Source organism: Balaenoptera physalus (genome assembly GCF_965194825.1).
Source record: "Balaenoptera physalus genome assembly, chromosome: 4".
Taxonomy (NCBI): domain Eukaryota; kingdom Metazoa; phylum Chordata; class Mammalia; order Artiodactyla; family Balaenopteridae; genus Balaenoptera; species Balaenoptera physalus.
In genome coordinates, this window is record NC_138891.1 from 64,236,339 (window position 1) to 64,254,312 (window position 17,974).

Sequence of the window (17,974 nt, forward strand, 5' to 3'; positions counted from 1 at the left end):
GTTCCTAAAAAAAACTAAAAATAGAGTTGCCATATGATCCAACAATCCCAGTCCTGGGCATATATCCAGACAAAACTACAATTCAAAAACATAGATATACCCTTATGTTCATAGCAGCACTATTTACAATAGCCAAGACATGGAAGCAACCTAAATGTCCACTGACACATAAATGGATAAAGAAGACGTGATACACATATATAGTGGAATATTACTCAGCCATAAAAAAGAATGAAATAATGCCATTTGTGGTACATGCATGGACCTAGAGATTATTATACTAAATGAAGTAAGTCAGAAAGATAAATACAAATGCCTTATGATATCACTTATATATGGAATCTAAAATATGACACAAATGAACTTATCTATGAAACAGAAACAGACTCACAGACAGAGAACAGACTTGTGGTTGCCAAGGGGGGGCAGGGGAGGGATGGATTGGGAGTTTGGGACTAGCAGATGCAAACTGTTATATTAAAAAATGGGTAAACATAGTCGCTCTAGTCGTCGTGTGGTTCAGCGTGTCCTTTGTGAGGCTCGCGTCAAGGGAGGGCTCTGGGATGCAAGGAGGGCGATAAAGGACAGGTTTGGACTAGGCCACCACGGCGCTGCCTTAGAAAGACCTGGTCCCTCCTCTCGCGTCCTTCAGAACCTGAGCCACCGCGTTTAGCCGGTGGGACATGCAGTGTTCTTTCTAAGGATAGTTTCTGCCTTTCTGAGGAAAAGATAGAGGCAGAAAGGATGATGGCTGAGTGTTTGAGAAATTGTTCTCGGTTAAGGAGACAGTGTGGGATTCAGTGACCTTCGCTGATGTAGCTGTGGATTTCACCCAGGAAGAGTGGACTGTACTGGACCCCTTTCAGAGAAAGCTTACAAAGATGTGATGCTGGAGAACTACAAGAACCTGACCACAGCAGGCAAGAATCCACAATGGACGGGAACTCTATGACTGTGAGCAACATAGGAAAGACTTCAGTGAACACTGGAGAACTCAAAATGGAGGCAACACTTAACAAGCATAATGAGTATGAAAAAAGCTTCCTTACTCCACAGAAGAAAACCTCTAATGTTGAGAAGTATTCTGTGTTTAATCAGTGTGGAAAAGCCATCATCCTGACTCCAGATATTGTGGACGGGAAAACCAGCATTGGAGAGAAAGCCTTGGAATGCAGTGATGAAATCACCTTGTCCTATCGATGTCAGGCATGTAGGAAAGCCCTCAGTGGTCCTGATTCACTTGACGTGAAAAGAGCACACTGGAGAGATGGTCTTCAAGCATAAGGAATGTGGGAAAGTCATCCATCTCACAACCCAGCCTGTTACGGCTCACAGTGAAGCCATACTACTGCGAAACATGTGACACTGAATTATCAGCGGATTAGTCTTAACTGCCCTGAATGCAGTGTAATGGATACATTACACTAGCCCTGGATGGCAGTCTGATTTTCTGAAATAAGACCTATGGGTCCAGCAGAATTTGTTGCAGTTGCCTGAGTCTGAGACCTCATGGGTCATGTTAGAGGTTTATATGCAGGTTGGCCTCATTCTGCTGCTTCTACTCCTAGTGATAGTGTCATCAACAAGTGCTCACTGAGATCCATGAAGCAGATTTCATCCCAGCTTTCGTTCATCAGTGGCTGACCAGATGTCATTTTCATGTGAAAATTCTCCATAAGCCAAGTTGACGTGTCAACCAGGAGTAGCTTATTGAAGACCCTCCTCCGTGCATCGCTCTTGCTCCTGCTCATCATGTTGTACATGTGAATACAAGGCCCTGACCCCTTTTTTTCTCAGAATTGAGAAATGCAGTGAGGAGCTTGGAAAGACGAGATCATCTCGCCCATTGAGACAACAAGCAGGCTTGGTTCCTGCTTCAAAGAAACTGAAATAAATTCCACAACCTCAGCATTCCTCTCCTGTAAGACAACCCAGTGTATGTGCAGACTCCACGTGGGCCCTCAGTGTCACCCCTGAGAGACTCAGGGACAAAGGGAGCCAGTACAAACAGGCTAACTTTACTTGGAGGAAGGGAATAATCAAGTCATAGATCCAACTGTTTTGGTGATGGAGACGTGACTTCCTGGAAGAGGCAGAACAGTAGTGGCCAGGCTGGGTGGAAAGACAGAAAAGCATCTGGAATCCAGTAATGAAAGCTCTTCCCCAGACATTTGCCCATGTTTGGGGCAAGAAGAGGGAACAGGGATCCCTGCTGTCCTACTTCTTAATGAGCCTCAACAATAAGTGTATCAGTAATTATATCAGTTTCCTTTTCCTTAATTTCTTAATCTTACTGTAGCATTACTTTTTTTTTTTTAAATGACCACGGTTGAAGATTTGATGGGGGTTCATAATGATGCAGTTGACAGGGAAATTTGGTTGTTTCTGAGATATACATTTTGGAGTAATAACTAGAATTATGACTTATAACATTATACCAGAACATATAAGATTTTTAGAAATTTCATGTAATGTCTGAAACATTTATATTAACAAATTTCCATATGGATGGCCCAAAGAAAGTTTAGTATTAGTTGTTTTTTTTTTGTTTGTTTTTTTATACTGCAGGTTCCTGTTGGTCGTCGGTTTTGCACACATCAGTGTATACATGTCAATCCCAATCGCCCAATTCACCACACCACTGTAGCATTACTTTTAAAATGCCTCTTTTGATATAGACATTATATGGAGTTTTAAGATGCCCAGGTATTTGAAACGCAGTCTTAAAATCCTTTTTCCCCCCTTGGTGTATTTACTCTATAATATAATGTAATTACTAATAAATTTGGGTTTGTGTCTAGCCAAAAAAAAAAAAAAAGGGTAAACAACAAGGTCCTATTGTATAGCACAGGGAACTATATTCAATATCCTGTAATAAACCATAATAGAAATAATTTTTAAAAAGAAGTGTATTCAATATCTTATAATAACCTATAATGGAAAAGAATCTGAAGAAAATATGTATATATATATATATATATATATATATAATATAATGAATTACTTTGCTGTATACCTGAAACTAACACAATATTGTAAATCAACTATACTTCAATTAAAATAGTAGTTCATTACAGCTTAAAAGAAAAATATAAGAATGTAAATATAAAACTTTTATGTACTAGAACGTGTAAATATATACTCATGGTAGAACAGAGCTAGCTATCTAAACTTGGCTTGCCCTGCATTGGTGATCTTTTAGCTCTGGAATCAAGGTGTGGTGTTGCAACACTTCATTTGATAGTGACATGAAGCCATCAGAGCAGACTGCTTTGGTAAACCAATCAGGTTTTTCTGGAACGAATGCAAAATATTGCTTTCCAGCTGGAGTGATAAAATCTCTCACATGTTCTCTTTAATGTCCTTTCCCCTCTCCCTGTGGGATACAAATGGACACAAGCCTCCAGGGGAGGATAAAGCCACAGAAGCCGGACTTCTCAGATGATTCTGTAAAGGAGAGCTGGCCTGCTGACTGGAACCAACATGGACTGTTACTGGCCAAAGAAAGAAATTTGGGTCTGTTTGTTAAAGACTTTTAACTTATTGTAACTAATATAGTGAAGGAAGGGGCAGTGAGTACACACTTCCACAGTGAAGTTGGCTGACACTTGAGGACAAAAGCTGCTCATATTAGTGTCTGAAATGAGAGATGGGATAAAAATAATTTCTTCACTATACCAATACCATCAGTAATGGTAATTTTATAAATTCAAGTGGCTTGCTCAAGTTCTGAGCCTTGGAGATACACCCCACACACACACGCACACACATATTCAGTATCTTAATGATGAAGATAAGCCATCAGGATTTCTAAAGAAGACCCAGCTATGGCAAAAGTGACTCCGTCACACGTTAATCATTTTCACCAGGTGAAATGTCAGAGATCAACGACATAATACTGAGCATATTTAAAGATCACGCCCATGTGCTGCAACAAAATTTGAGTTGAATGCAGCCAAAAATCGAACTGAGAATTCATTCACTGCTATCTCCCCATGTTTCAGCCTCTCAGCTTTCCAGTGGGCTCTGGTTTTCACTTTAGGTTTGCAAATAGTTTTTCATTAAATGCCATCTGTCAACTTCTGAACTGAAAATCATGTACGAAAAATGTCCCTTCTCAACAGGATAGCGCCTTTTGTGACACTCCTGGCATTCTCTGGCATCCAATTTCATTTCATGTTGAAAGTGCAATTAGGCTGTAGTTCACCTTTATGTTTTCTCAGATCTTTCTCTGGATTTCCCACCATATCATTTTACTGAAGAGACTATTTCACCTGCTAATAAGAATCCTTTTCAAAAAAAAAAGAATCCTTTTCAGATTTTTCTGACAAACTGGCACCATTTAGAAAAAGGCTACATATATATAAATTTGAGAGACGCTCTAGCTTATTTAGTCTAATATTCTCTCAAATATAGGAATGCCTCAACAACATTCCTAGCACCAGATTACCCACCTCTCTTGAATGCTCTCAATGAAAGGGAGCTCAGTACTCTGCATGGTAGACATTTTTGCTTGCTAAAAATTTGCACTATTCCTTAGGACTTTCCACTCCCTAGTCTACTTTTGTTCTCAAAAGTAATTACTCCATGATTCTACTTTTGCTATACACTGTCTTCCTTTAATTAGAACAGTCTTTCATCAAATACTTAAATATGCTAACAAGTCTGTCCCAGCCTGCTCTTCTTAGGCGCTTCCTCAGGTACCACCATTTCTCATATGAGAAGCAATCTCTAGTTTCGCACTACGTGGGTTGTTCTGGACACTCTTCATGTTTGTCAATGGCAATGATTCTCTGTATTCTGCACCTGTCATCAATCAGGTGATATTCATGTTCCCTTAACTCATGTTTGTTCTTTTTTCGGATCCATAAAAACTTTTTCCTTTTAAATTTCAAGAGATGTGCTCTTTTCTTTAAAGGATAATTAACTTTTTATTGAGATGAACTCACAACACAACTCACCCTTTGAAAGTGTACAACGATTTTTAGTATATTCACAAAATTGTACATCATCATCACTCTCAAATTCCAGAACATTTTAAGACCACAAAAAGAAACCCTGTATCCATTAAGTAGCCACTTACCATTCCCCTTTCTCATCCCCAGCAAACACAGATCTACTCTAATAGAGACACTAATCTGTCTCTATGGGTTTGCATATTCTGGACATTTCATATAAATGGACTCACACAATATGTGGCCTTTTGTGTCTGGTTTCCTTCAGTTAGCATAATGTTTTTAAGATTCATCCATGTTGTAGCATATATCAGTACTTCGTTCCTTTTTATGGCTGAATATCCACACTTTGTTTATCCATTCATCAGCTGGTGGATATTTGGGTTGTTTCTACTGTTTTGGCTACTATGAATAATGCTGCTATGAACATTTCATGTACATGTTTTTATGCAAACTATGTGTTTAATTCTCTGGGGTATATACCTAGAAGTAGAATTGCTTGGTCATATGGTAATTCTATGTTTAACTTTTTGAGAAACTGCCAAACTGTTTGGCACCATTTAGCATACAATACATACAGCAATGTCTGAGGTTTCCAATTTCTCGAAATCCTTAGCAATACTTGTTCATTTTTAAATTAGGCTAGTTGGGTTTTTTTTCTATTTTTATTTTTTTATTATTTATTTTTGGCTGCATTGGGGCTTCATTGCTGCGCGCAGGCTTTCTCTAGTTGCGGCGAGTGGGGGCTACTCTTCGTTGCTTGGGTGCGGGCTTCTCATTGCGGTGGCTTCTCTTGTTGCAGAGCACAGGCTCTAGGCACGTGGGTTTCAGTAGTTGCAGCACATGGGCTCAGCAGTTGCGGCACATGGGCCCTAGAGCGTGCGGGCTTCAGTAGTTGTGGCGCGCAGGCTCTAGAGAGAAGGCTCGGTAGTAGAGTGCACGGGCTTAGTTGCTCTGCGGCATGTGGGATCTTCCTGGTCCAGGGATTGAACCCGTGTACCCTGCATTGGCAGGCGGATTCTTAACTACTGCACCACCAGGGAAGTCCCAGGCTAGTTGTTTTTATATTGTATCTTTCTTTGTTACTAAGTGTGGTCTTGTCCCTTTTTGAGTGAATACACATTGAGAATCTGCCTGGCTTATGAAAAGCACTCAGTAAAAATAGTCATGCTATTAGATATTATTAGTATTATGTTCCTTTGAGATGAGTCGAATTGAATTGTGTTTTTCCTCTAGGATTATATTTCCATCTGCTTTGAATAGCAAACAGGATTCAAACTAATATACCATGCACTGTTAAGGTCAAAGTAAAGCAGGTTGGCACGACTCATACCTCCACTAATGTAATCATCAAAAGTTCTAGCAACTAGTATTTATTTCCAGGTTTTCCCATCAAAGTGCTTTGATTTTAAGCCTGGAGATTGTGCTGACATGATTATAGCACTGAGAAATCCCAAGGAAAAGGAAAGGGGCCATAAGACTAGGGATGGGCAAATGTTTTGATTTTTGAGTAGGCAAAAGATGTTGTTGACTGGTGCATTTAAAACAATACCTTATGAAATTTTGGAATAATTCATTAAGGAGATGGTTTGTGAAAAGGAATTTGTGATCATCAAAGATATATTGTGTTCACTAACAACAAGATATGCCAAATTAATTTCATTTCAGTCTTTGAGAGGATTAATATATTGGAAGGCCAGAGAAATGTTGTACTGAGACTCCTAGAGAGATTTAACATGGTTAGATAATGGAATCCTTGTGACTATGATGTGTGTTACTTGATAACTTTTATGAATATTTGACCAATCATATTTTTATTGAGCAGTTATGTATCCTAGGTACTGTTAATGTAATGTGAGCAAAAACATACATGGTTCCTGCCCTCATGTTCCCTGCTTCATAGTATTATGGAACAGTAGATTTTAACTGAGGGAGGTGGGGGGAGAAGCATGCATTTTGAAAATGCAAACATCTGGCACTCCCTTTGGGAGATTCTGATTCTGGGTGAACTTAGCAATTTTAAAAAGCTACCCCAGAGAATTTTAATGCACATCCTTGGTTAAGAAACTCATGAGGGAAGCTTCGAGTAGTTTGCTACAGTGTTCTTGACTTGATTCTGCCTTGAACTATGTTATTTTTCAAGCTGGGCAACTAATAATGTCAGAATAATTTCATATATACATAATATATAACTGCTCACATTATAAAATTAGAATTAAAGAGGGAAACTGTTGAGGAATTTTCCTGCTGCTTTGTACTTTATCCACAGATTGGTACAGTTCAATTCTAGATGAGTTTGTGTCACTGAGATCTAAGATATAGAGCTGGCTTTGTAATAGTCATTGGTGCTGTTCACAAACATTCTAGTTTTCTCCCCTTCTTACCCACAGTAGCATTGCACTTCCTGCTCACTGAAGTGAGGTCATGTGACATTGCTGTGGCCTATAAAATGTGAGCAGAAGTGGTGGAAGCATTAAGTTAATGGCTACTCTACTGGAACCCTTTTCCCTCTGGCTTGGCTACTGAAAATGTTCAAAACAGTAGTTGCTCAATCAGCCTAGGTTCCTGAGTGACTATAATGAACAGAGCCTCTTGGCACACCCAGAGTAATCTTGTAGCATGAGTAAGAAATTAATCTAAATTGTTCTAAGACATTTAGGTTTTGGGGTTGTTTACGTCCTGCAGTATTACCCTGTCTATCCTAACTGATGCAGAGTTCTAGTGCAAGTTTGTAAGAGTGTGACATTAATGGTGACTAATGTAAAGCCCTATGCTACAGTTAAAAAGATAAAAATTATAGAGTGCCCAATCTATAAATTAATGTATATTTTTCTCTTTTCTAGCCTGAGAATCATCCTGGAATTACTGAATGTGTGTCCATACCCTCTGAGAGTGTGCACTGTGTATTGATGTGAAGATGAGCTGCCACGGCCATTTTGCCACCTTGCAGGAAGCTGATGGTAAGCTAAAGCAGATGCTACTGAAGGCAGAGCAAAGAGGCAAAGAAATATGGGTCTTGAATATGATTGAATTGCTGGAGCAACTAACCCTGATGCCTGTCATAACAGTCCACTTACAGAAGTCAATTCACCCCCTATTGTTTAACCCAGTTTCTGCCGTGTTTTGTGGAAAATGCAAAGATATGCTGCCAATTCCCCCTCGAGGGAGGACTTGCTGTGCAGCTCCTGGAATGTGGTCAGCACGCAGCCCCCAGCTGTCAGCTTCTTCGGGGTCTGCCTCAGCTGCAGAGAGCCACCTCGCTTGAGATTACACCCTTTCTGGGGCAGACTGCATCCGTTACAAAGGGATGGCCATTTCAGCCTGACACAAGATACTCTGATGCGTGATACCCAGGTGGGCTGAAGAGTCCTTGGACTTGAATACCAGTTCAACTTCTTTCTCTGACCAAGCCTGCTTTCATCCATTCCTAATAAAAATCTTTCTCCCCATCTCCCTATCAGTGTCTACTTCCACAAAACCCAGTCTGTGACAAGTTTTCTGTAACATCAGGCAAAAGCAGCCTAATTGAAATTCAATGGGGTAGTTTGAACTTGGTCTTGTCTACAGGAAGGGAAATGCGCTCATGGTCTATCTAATTTTTAACTTTGTATTGTGGAAATTTTCAAGCATACACCAAAAAATAGCATATAATGAAACCCAATCTACCCAAGTTCAACAATATCAATATATAACCAATCTTTATCATCTGAACCCTCACATATTATTTTAAAATAAGTCTCAGACATTACATTATTTATCCATAAATACCAGAGTGCATTGATGTTTGTTTTGAGATGCAAAGCAATGCCTTTTTTTCCATTCTCCCCCCAACTCAACTCCTATCTATTGTTTCATCTTTTCTTCCTCTTCCCACTGCCACCACTTTTAAAAGAGGAAGTATTTTAATAGGAGAAAGGGGCAGTAGTAGTAGGGGAGAGAAGGGTCCAGAGTAGTCCTGGACTCCATTCTTTTTTTTTTTTTTTTTAATACTTATTTATTTTTGGCTGCATTGGGTCTTTGTTGCAGCGTGCCGGCTTTCTCTAGTTGTAGCGAGTGGGGGCTACTCTTTGATGTGGTGCATGGGCTTCTCATTGCGGTGGCTTCTCTTGTCGTGGAGCATGGGTTCTAGGCACGTGGGCTTCAGTAGTTGTGGCATGTAGGCTCAGTAGTTGTGGCTCGAAGGCTCTAGAACGCAGGCTCAGTAGTTGTGGCGCACAGGCTTAGTTGCTCTGCGGCACGTGGGATCTTCCTGGACCAGGGATCAAACCCGTGTCCCCTGCATTGGCAGGCAGATTCTTAACCACTGCACCACCAGGGAAGTCCCCTCCATTCTTTCTTTCATTCATTCAACAAACATTTTAGAACTGTCCTCTCCCAGAGTCTTGGGATACTCAATCTTTACCAGTATAGATGGTTATTCAGATAGGTGGTATAATAATGTCTTTGGTTAGAGAAACTAACAAGAAAGAAAGAAAGGGAGAAAGGAAGAGTGAGAGAAGAGAGGAGAGGGAAGAGAGGGAAAGCAAAGCAAAGCAAATAAGCCATCTAGTGGTCACAGTGGGAGATAGCATGTGTTTTTTTTCCTACTAGACAGACTAACACAAGGTTTACTGGAGGTAGGACCTTGAAGAGGAAATTGAGGCTAAGAGGTGAAGTGATTTGTTTAAGGTCACATGGCCAGTTAATAGCAGAGCTAGGCGTAGAACCCAAACAAACTGACTCTAAGACCTGTGTAAACTGTGATTGTCTGACTCTTAAAAATGTGGTTTGGGAGTTCCCTGGCAGTCTAGTGGTTAAGATTCAGCGTTTACACTGCTGTGGCCTGGGTTCAATCCCTGGTTGGGGAACTGAGATCCCCACAAGCCGCGTGGCGTGGCCAAAAAAAAAAAAAAAAATATATATATATATATATATATATATATATATATATATATATATATGGTTCAAATGATTTAAAATTTTATTAAAACATATTTTATACTTATTTTTATCAAGTTATGGTATGTTGGTAGCAAAGGGGAAAAAGTACATTGGTTGAATGAAGGCACTAGATGGACCTATGATAACATTAACATGGAATTATTTTTTCATTAAAAGGTCTGTCTCCCTCACCATACAGAAAGTTCCTCAAAGGCAGGGGGTTATTTTATTCATCTTTGTATCCCTAATGCCTGGCCTGGTGTCTCTCCTGAACGAATGAATAAATGAATAAAATTTGGAGGCTCAGACTTTAGAACTGACTGCCATTGTCTAATTTTGTGACTTTCAGTGAATTATTTAGTTCCAATGGTCCATAGATTCATTAAAAGTATCACTGACCTTTTTTAATGATAGAGTTGGAAGAAACCTTAAATTTCATCTATTCCCACTATATTATTCTATGGGTCTATGGGATTACCTGGTCATTTGGAACACAGACTCATAACCAACATTTCAATAATAATACATATGTTAGCTTTGTCATAGTCCTAAAACAGAGTTTGAATATTTAAGAGAAATCGTGTCCAATAGACAAGTCTAAATAAAGTTGTGCCACGTTATTGGCAGTGTATTCAGAGTATTTATGTTTACCCTCAGGAACTGATTGAATCCGTTACTTATGCCTGTCCAGCCAGTTAAAACTGAAAGTAGAGCTCACAGGAATTGATACTTAACCCCTCATTTCTGGGTAAGTATAAGAAGTTTGCCAGGGGAGAGGGGGCTACGGTGTTTGAAATGAACCCAGCAGTGGCAAGACCAGAACATTCACAAGATCATCGGAATCCTGTGGCAACTGCTGGGTTCCACTGCTCTTGTCTCTCTTGGACTGGGATTTTCCTAGTCTTTTTCACTTGAGAGTGAAGGTCTTGCAAGTGAATCTGCTTTTACCTTATTAACACCTTGAGGCATATTTTGGAAATGGAGGAAGGTAGTGAGTATTTTTAGACTCTACTTCTGGTCCTACCTAGCCCTGCCATTAATTGTGACTTTTGGTCAGTTGCTTCTCTGGATCCAATTTTCCTTACTTGTAACATCAAGAGGTTGACTAAATAATTACCTCTAAAGTTCTTTTCAGTTCTAACATCCTGTGAAATTTTTTTGTTCTAAAGATAAATCCTCAGCTCAGCTGGTTCCATCTGTTTTTTCCTGGGTTGACTCTCTTCCTCCCATAATAACTTACTATGCATCTCCACCTTTTTGAGGGCAGGGCTTGGGTTTTACTCATCTTTCCCTCAGTACCTAGCACAAAAACCAAGCAGGTGATTTCAAGGAGCGTCGAAACCGATTCTTATACAAAATTCCATCTTTGTCTGGAGGAGCTCACAGTTCAGAAGTACCAAGCATCATTAATTAATCACTTAATTAAAAGCTGAGGATAACAGGAACACCGGTTCCAAGCTCCTTTACTATCTGCATGTTCCAAAAGGAAACCAGAGAGCGTTTGTAATAAACACTCATTGAATGCTTTCACTATGCCAGCGCTTTCCATGTATTATCTCGAGTAATACACACACACCAACCTTATATTCTAAGTACTAATATTGTCTGTTTCACGCTTGAGGAAACGAACACAGAGAGGTTAAGTAACTTGCCAGGTAATACCGTTACAAGTGAGAGGCAGCATCACTTGAGCAAGATTGAGAAAACCTTGTGATCCTCCGAGGGGCCTGACGAGTCCAGAGAACAGTGATGAGTTCAAAGTACAGAAGGAGCAGAAGGAAGTGATCGTCGAAGGGAAGGCTGCAGAAGTTGGCAAAGAAGTTTGAAAAACAAAAAAAATGCTTTTCTCCAGGCTGGGCTACATAGCCAGAGTTTAGGAAAGCAGGCAGAAAAAACCAGGCCGGGAGAACGCCTGGATCCCGGGGGAACCGAGGAACAGGCCGGAAGTGGCGTCAACTAGCGGCGTCAGGTGCTTAGCGGGACTGCGGGGCCGGGAGGAGTTCGGGCCGGACGCGACACCCGGAAGTTACGCCCTGGAGGCGGTACCTGGTTGTGGAGGGCGTCGCGATGGGCGGGGCGGGGCGTCCGTGGTCATCCTGGAACCACGGATTCCAGGCAGGTAACCTGCAGGCCGAACCGGGACCGGGGCAAGGGTGAAAGTTGGGGTTAGGGGCTCAGATTGCTCGAAGCTCCAAGCTCGGGCGGGGAAACGTGGATCTCGCATGAGGTGGGGTCTGGAGAAAAGGCTCCTTGGCGTGGGACTCCCTGGAGAAACAGGGATACGAGGAACTTTGGGAACGGGGTCGTGAGGGCCGAGGTCGTTGAGGAAATACAGGCTAAGTCTTCTAGGAATCGGTCTTGGCTGGGGTCACAGGCTCATGAGTGTTGGCGCTCGGGGGTGAAGAGATGGAACCTGGGCACTGAGATGAGCTGACCTAGAGTTCATTTCCCTCCTACTCCGTCCCCCATCCTGTTCTGCTAGTAGGGGACAGCGACATCATCTTTTCATCTCTTAATCCAGGACAGTGCTTTGCCGCTATTAGGCATCTTTAGATGCTGTCAAATGAATGAATTAATGAACACACGAACCCAATTCTGGATCAGCTGGGGGAACTTCTGAACTTCAGTGCTCCTACTTGTGAATGTAGAAGTGATGCCAGCTTAGTTTGCTAATCCGTGGTTTTGAGGATGTCAGTGCAGTAGAGATTCGGGATATTGTTGTTATTGTTTTGTAGTTATTGAAATTTAGAAATGTGTCTTAATATTTTTCTCTGGGGTGGGTAAAGAGGAAAGGCGATCAATTTGGCTTTTTTCAGGTGCCTTTACTTTTCTGGGAATAACTTCCAGGTGAATGATACCAGACAGGAGTTGGCCATCAAATGATAAGCTGCAGTTGTAGCACTGAGCTTCTAATTAGTGTTCTAAGTGCTTTCTTTTCAATATGAACTTGCTTTGTTTTTCGTAATGTTTTCTTCCTTAAATTGAGGTATTTTTACATTTGAGATGTAAATGAGAAGTATTTCATAACAAAGATGAAAATAGTAATCTATAAAAATCCAGTCAGAGGTTTCACTTGGTGGGTACACAAAAGGTCAACTCCTTCCAAACAGTTGTAGGAGGCTTCCAAAAGAATGAATCCCTGAAGGTTAAATTGTTTCCTTTGTAAAGTATTTGTTTAGGTGTCTTGAATGGGATAAAGAGTAGGCATAGATCTAAAGAACAAGTAGTGTAACCAGATTCTTTTTGGTTGTCAAATGGGAAAAAAGTGCATGTGACACATCAGGCTTGTAGTAAGATCTGGACATGAATCACTATCTAGATGCAGTGTTTGATCTACATCTAGGGAGGTGATTATGTGTATGGGTTTCATGCTATCAAATGAGATAGTAGCTCCTAAGTGGTTCTAGAATGTTATTATGAGATTGGATATAACGGAGTAGGAAAACCTGAATTTAAGGCTTTTTGTTTTTTGTTTGTTTGTTTGTTTGTTTTACAAAGAAGAAACTAGTAAGCATTTTTAGATTTAACAATCTAAGCTGTTCTTAAAAATAGGTTGGAAAAAACTAAAAGTAGGCATGTGAATACCTTATTGAAGACATCTAATTTTTTAAAGTTTGCCTGCCTATAAACCTTGTTTCCTAATTTCTGGAAACTTGCTATCCAAATCATCCCCACCTTTGTGTGCTCTTACTATGGTGCCACTTTTAGGATACATAAAAATTTGGTACCTCTAGATTTGTATTAATATTAATGTCATAAAGTCTAATTTTACTACCTCAATGTGCTGTTCGATGTCATGTCCACTAATTTTGCACATCTAAATGCCTATATTCATAATAATTATTATAACTGGTATTCATAATAAATTGGTATCCAAGTGGTAACTTGGGTATGTGCATTGACATTCTTGAGGTTTTCAGTTTTGCAGAACTCCGATATCTGTGGACGCTAACATGGACTTCATTTAAAGAAACCCACGGACCATTAATGGACAAAAACATGAATCAGATTGTATTTTGGCATTCAAATCCTAGCACTTGGGGAAAGGTAAGTTTTTAACTGTTTTATGTTAGGTGAGAAATAGCCCTGGATTGGTCTAGAAAATTGTGGGATTGTGATTGAAAAATATGGCTGAATCTCTTTAAATTATGTTTTAATCTGGACCTTCCAAAGAGGTTTGAGCTTTGTTCAGTATATATGAGGTGATTGTTACTATTTCTCTGTAAAACTGATCAGAAATTAAAGAGATTGACAAGATATGTTATTCCTGGAAGATTATCGCTCTGTTTTCTTTGAGGGGTGGTGGGGAGATCTCCTTTCAACATTTTAGAGCCTGGTGGAGTATATCAACCCTGTAGGTATGGGACCTCAAGCAGTCATTAGGTCATCTCACATCCAGGTTTGGCTCTGTAATAGTATGTGTCCCAAATCTAGCCAATTTTATTTTATGCCTTAGGTTAAAGCAAGAAAAGAGGCCCCTAAATGTCTTTTTTTTTTTTTTTTTAATCCTACCTTATTTATGCTATTTTCTTTTTTTATTTTTTCTTCTTTGTTCTTTTAAAAAATATCTTAGATGATTCATTCTCCAGGGCTTTTATCTTTCTGTCCCGGGGTAAAAGTTCTCTCTTTCTTCTATTTTATCTTTCCTAGTTGAGGAGTTTTTAATTTTCAAAACTTTTAACTTCTAACTTTGCAATAATATTAGGCACCTTTTAATCACTAATTATTAAACTTATAGTTTTTCCTGCTCTCCTCTGTAGATAAACTGGCTTCTTGTTTAGAATTTGTTCACTTCTAAAAATAGACTGTGCTTCTAGGAATTCATCTTTCAGATATATTTGCACTTGCACACAAAAATTTGTATTTAAAGATATTCATCACCATATTATATGAAATTAAACAACAACAACAACAACTAGAAATAACCTAAACATCCCTCAACAGACATCTGGTTAAAGAAATGCCTTCATATAATGTAGTATTTGCTGCTGTTAGAATGAAGTAGATCCGTAGGTGGAGATATGGAAAAATCTCTAAGATACATTGTTAACTGAGAAAAACAATGCAGAATGGTATGTATAGTATGTTTTCATTTGTGTTTTTAAAAGCATATATTTCTGTATATACTTGTGAAATTTCTTCAAATCCATATAAGGAGCTACTGACATAGGTACCCCCGGGGAATGAAACTAGAAGTCTAGAGTAGGAAGAAGACTCATATTTTTTCTGTATTCTCCTTCTGATGGATTGATTTTTTTACTATGGACATTTTTATTTTTATTATACTAAGAAACGAACAGCAAGGCTTTAGGCTAATTATGGGAGCCCACTATTATTCTGTATGACTTTTGTCCTTATGATTATTTGCACTGTTCAGAAGGAGTGGGGTTGCACAAGTGAGTTAAGTTTATTTCAGAGCTGCATGAAAGGTTTGGTGATATTTTAATAGGTTTTTAACCTTGACATTAGATTATTATTCATAGTAAGAATTTGTGAATAAATTAGGTGCTCAGTGTTGCCGAATTCAGTGCTCATACACAATTCATACTATGTGGCTGACCTTCCCAGGTGATATGGATGTTGTTACCTTTGTTTGCAAGCTATGTTTGTTTCGCATTGGCATGGTTCTTCTGAGCCTCTCCTTATTACTGAATGGGATGGACTTTATTTGATTTGAATTACTCTTTAGCGATTCTACTCTTTAGACAAATCTTATCGTTATTATTTCACTTTGTCCTTGATGTCTGGAACTGGCCTAAGACATTTCAGAGAATGGCTTGTTCTCTCTGTTATAAAATCAGGAAGCCAAAAAGATCATTTAGATATATTTGGATAATCTCATTCTATACTGAGAATATTACTTTGAATTGGCTGATTATCTGCCTTGGAACTCAGCAAAAATTTCTGGTGACTTTTTACTTCTCTAGCCGTCTTTGTCTCTCCACACTTTCATTGGGGGAAATTTGGAATACAGTAGTGGGTCAGTAAAATGAGTTATACAGGAAATTTAAAGATATAATAATCTTCATTTTGTTAGTGGAGGGATTTTATTTGAAACTTGCTTGAGAATAGGCTATGTAAAATACATACCTATATGATGCTACTATCATATAAAATACATGATTGTGTATCTTGTTAAAAGCAAAATGAAGGCCACTAATCTAGGGGCTGAATCATGATTAATGGAATAGAACAGGTTATGGTATGCCAGGTGTTTTATACCACACTTTGGCAGACTGTTTTGCATATAATCATTTCTATTAAATGATGCTTTGCTTCTTGAGATCTGTGGGACTAATCACTACTGGCCACCAGGGGGAAACCACTGGGCAGGATGCCTAGAGTGGGACTTCTTATTCTTGCTAAGAGAATGGATAGCAACAAATTGAATCCAAGGGTAGACTGTGTTTTCCTGAGTCAAGATGAATATGGTAAAGGTGACTTATAGATGAATGTAAGTTATATGTAGAGAACATAGAATTGGGAAGATACCTGTGTGTTTGTGTATGTACATAGATGTATAATACATTATATATTAAAACGTGTATATATATTATACATTTTATACATATATATATTTATACATATATATATTTTTTTTTTCACATACATTTTATGTGAAAAGCACAAATTCCGCAGAGGAAGATATCCAGCTAATGCAAGAGAAAAAAAAAGTCAGAAGTTTAAGGCCTCAGAGCTAGGCCCGTTATGGGGTAATTCATAATTGTTAGAACAGCTTGAAAAATTTTGGAAGTTTTAAGATCATTCACAGGGTCCAAGTGATGTGAAGGTAGACAAAAGCCTGAGAATGAGAAAGTTAAAATCTAGTAACATGCAAGATATGGTTAAGGGTATTTTTTAAGATTCTGTTTTGTGGCATTGTTTTGGGTGGGGGGAAAAAGAATGAAGAACTGAAAAGGTTATTGCTGTTCAGTTGGAATTGAGCTAGGTCCGTAAGCTTTTTGTAGCATTCCAATTGTGTATGACCAAGATAGATTAACTAGACCCATTACCTACAAAACAATCAGTTTTTGTATATTAATTATTAGAGAAACCTTGAAGAACAAGAGAATTGTTTTTAATCAATTTTGTGATTATATAAAAGGACAACTGTGATGATTTAGGTTGAGGGCACTGGGACTACTTTGTTCAGAAAACAGAAGACTTTGGAAGAGTTGGAGAAACTCCATAGGAAGTACACTTGTTCTCTGTTATTTGAGGCCAAAATTAGTTCTAAATGAGAGAAGGTATAGATAGAACTAGTCAACAGTGGAGCAGATTGTGTCAAGAGGCAGTGAACTCCAAGTCATTAGGGTCACTTAAGCAGAGTTTGAACATTGGGAGTGTTGTAGAGGGTATTTCTCATTGTATGGGAGATTGTTCCAGATTATTATTAAGGTATCTTTTAAATCTGAAAAAAAATTTATAGTGCAATAAAGTGGTTTATTATAGTATGTGTATACATTCTGTTATCCCTGTATTTAAATACTGAGAGCTAACTTATCTACCCGTCATTCACCCACCAGCTTCAGGTTACTCATAACCAGGAAATAAAACTACCTGAGCTCCCAAATTATAAGACACAAAATCTATATGCCCTTCTCAGGTCCTTACTCGGTTTATTTACATTTAGACACAGTTCTAACATGCTTAATTAACTGGTATCTAACTCCACAGTGTACTAGAAGCAACAAATTCTGAGTGGGCTAAGTGCTCCTATTAGAGGCAGGCACATTGACAAGTATGGACAAGAAGGAAGTTAGAAAGCCGACCAACTAATTTTAAAATTGTAGCACCTGGAGCTCTTTTGATTAGATGAGAACACCTCTGTGGTCATGGATATTCAAAATGATAACCCTGACTGAACTTAAATAATTTATGTTCAGTATTTTCTATTTAAGAATACCTAAATTTTAGAAAGATTTCGTCCGTGTGTTTAATAACAAAAGACAGATTATTTTGGCATTTGGAGAGGGTACATGCATTGTACAGTGGAAAGAGCAAGGACTCTAGAACAGTGAACACAGATTTGAATCTGGGCTCCAATATCTACTAGCTGTTCTATTAATTAAGTTTATTATTCATCCTAAGCCTCAATC

The 17,974-nt window shown here is 38.9% G+C and overlaps 1 protein-coding gene across 7 annotated transcripts in view; it reads left to right on the forward strand.

Moving 5' to 3' along the window:
* The first annotated feature begins 11,850 nt into the window (after positions 1 to 11,850).
* Positions 11,851 to 17,974, forward strand: part of MAP3K13 (mitogen-activated protein kinase kinase kinase 13) — a 159,790-nt gene continuing 153,666 nt past the window's right edge. For 2 of the 7 annotated variants that reach the window (XR_014263495.1, XR_014263496.1), the window contains exons 1-2: positions 11,857 to 11,994; positions 13,796 to 13,922. The gene's annotated coding sequence lies outside the window, so the exon portion shown is untranslated. Of the gene's footprint in view, positions 12,103 to 13,795; positions 13,923 to 17,974 lie in introns of all 7 variants that reach the window. The other 5 variants (XM_082461447.1, XM_082461448.1, XR_014263497.1 and 2 more) reach the window with 5 other exon arrangements.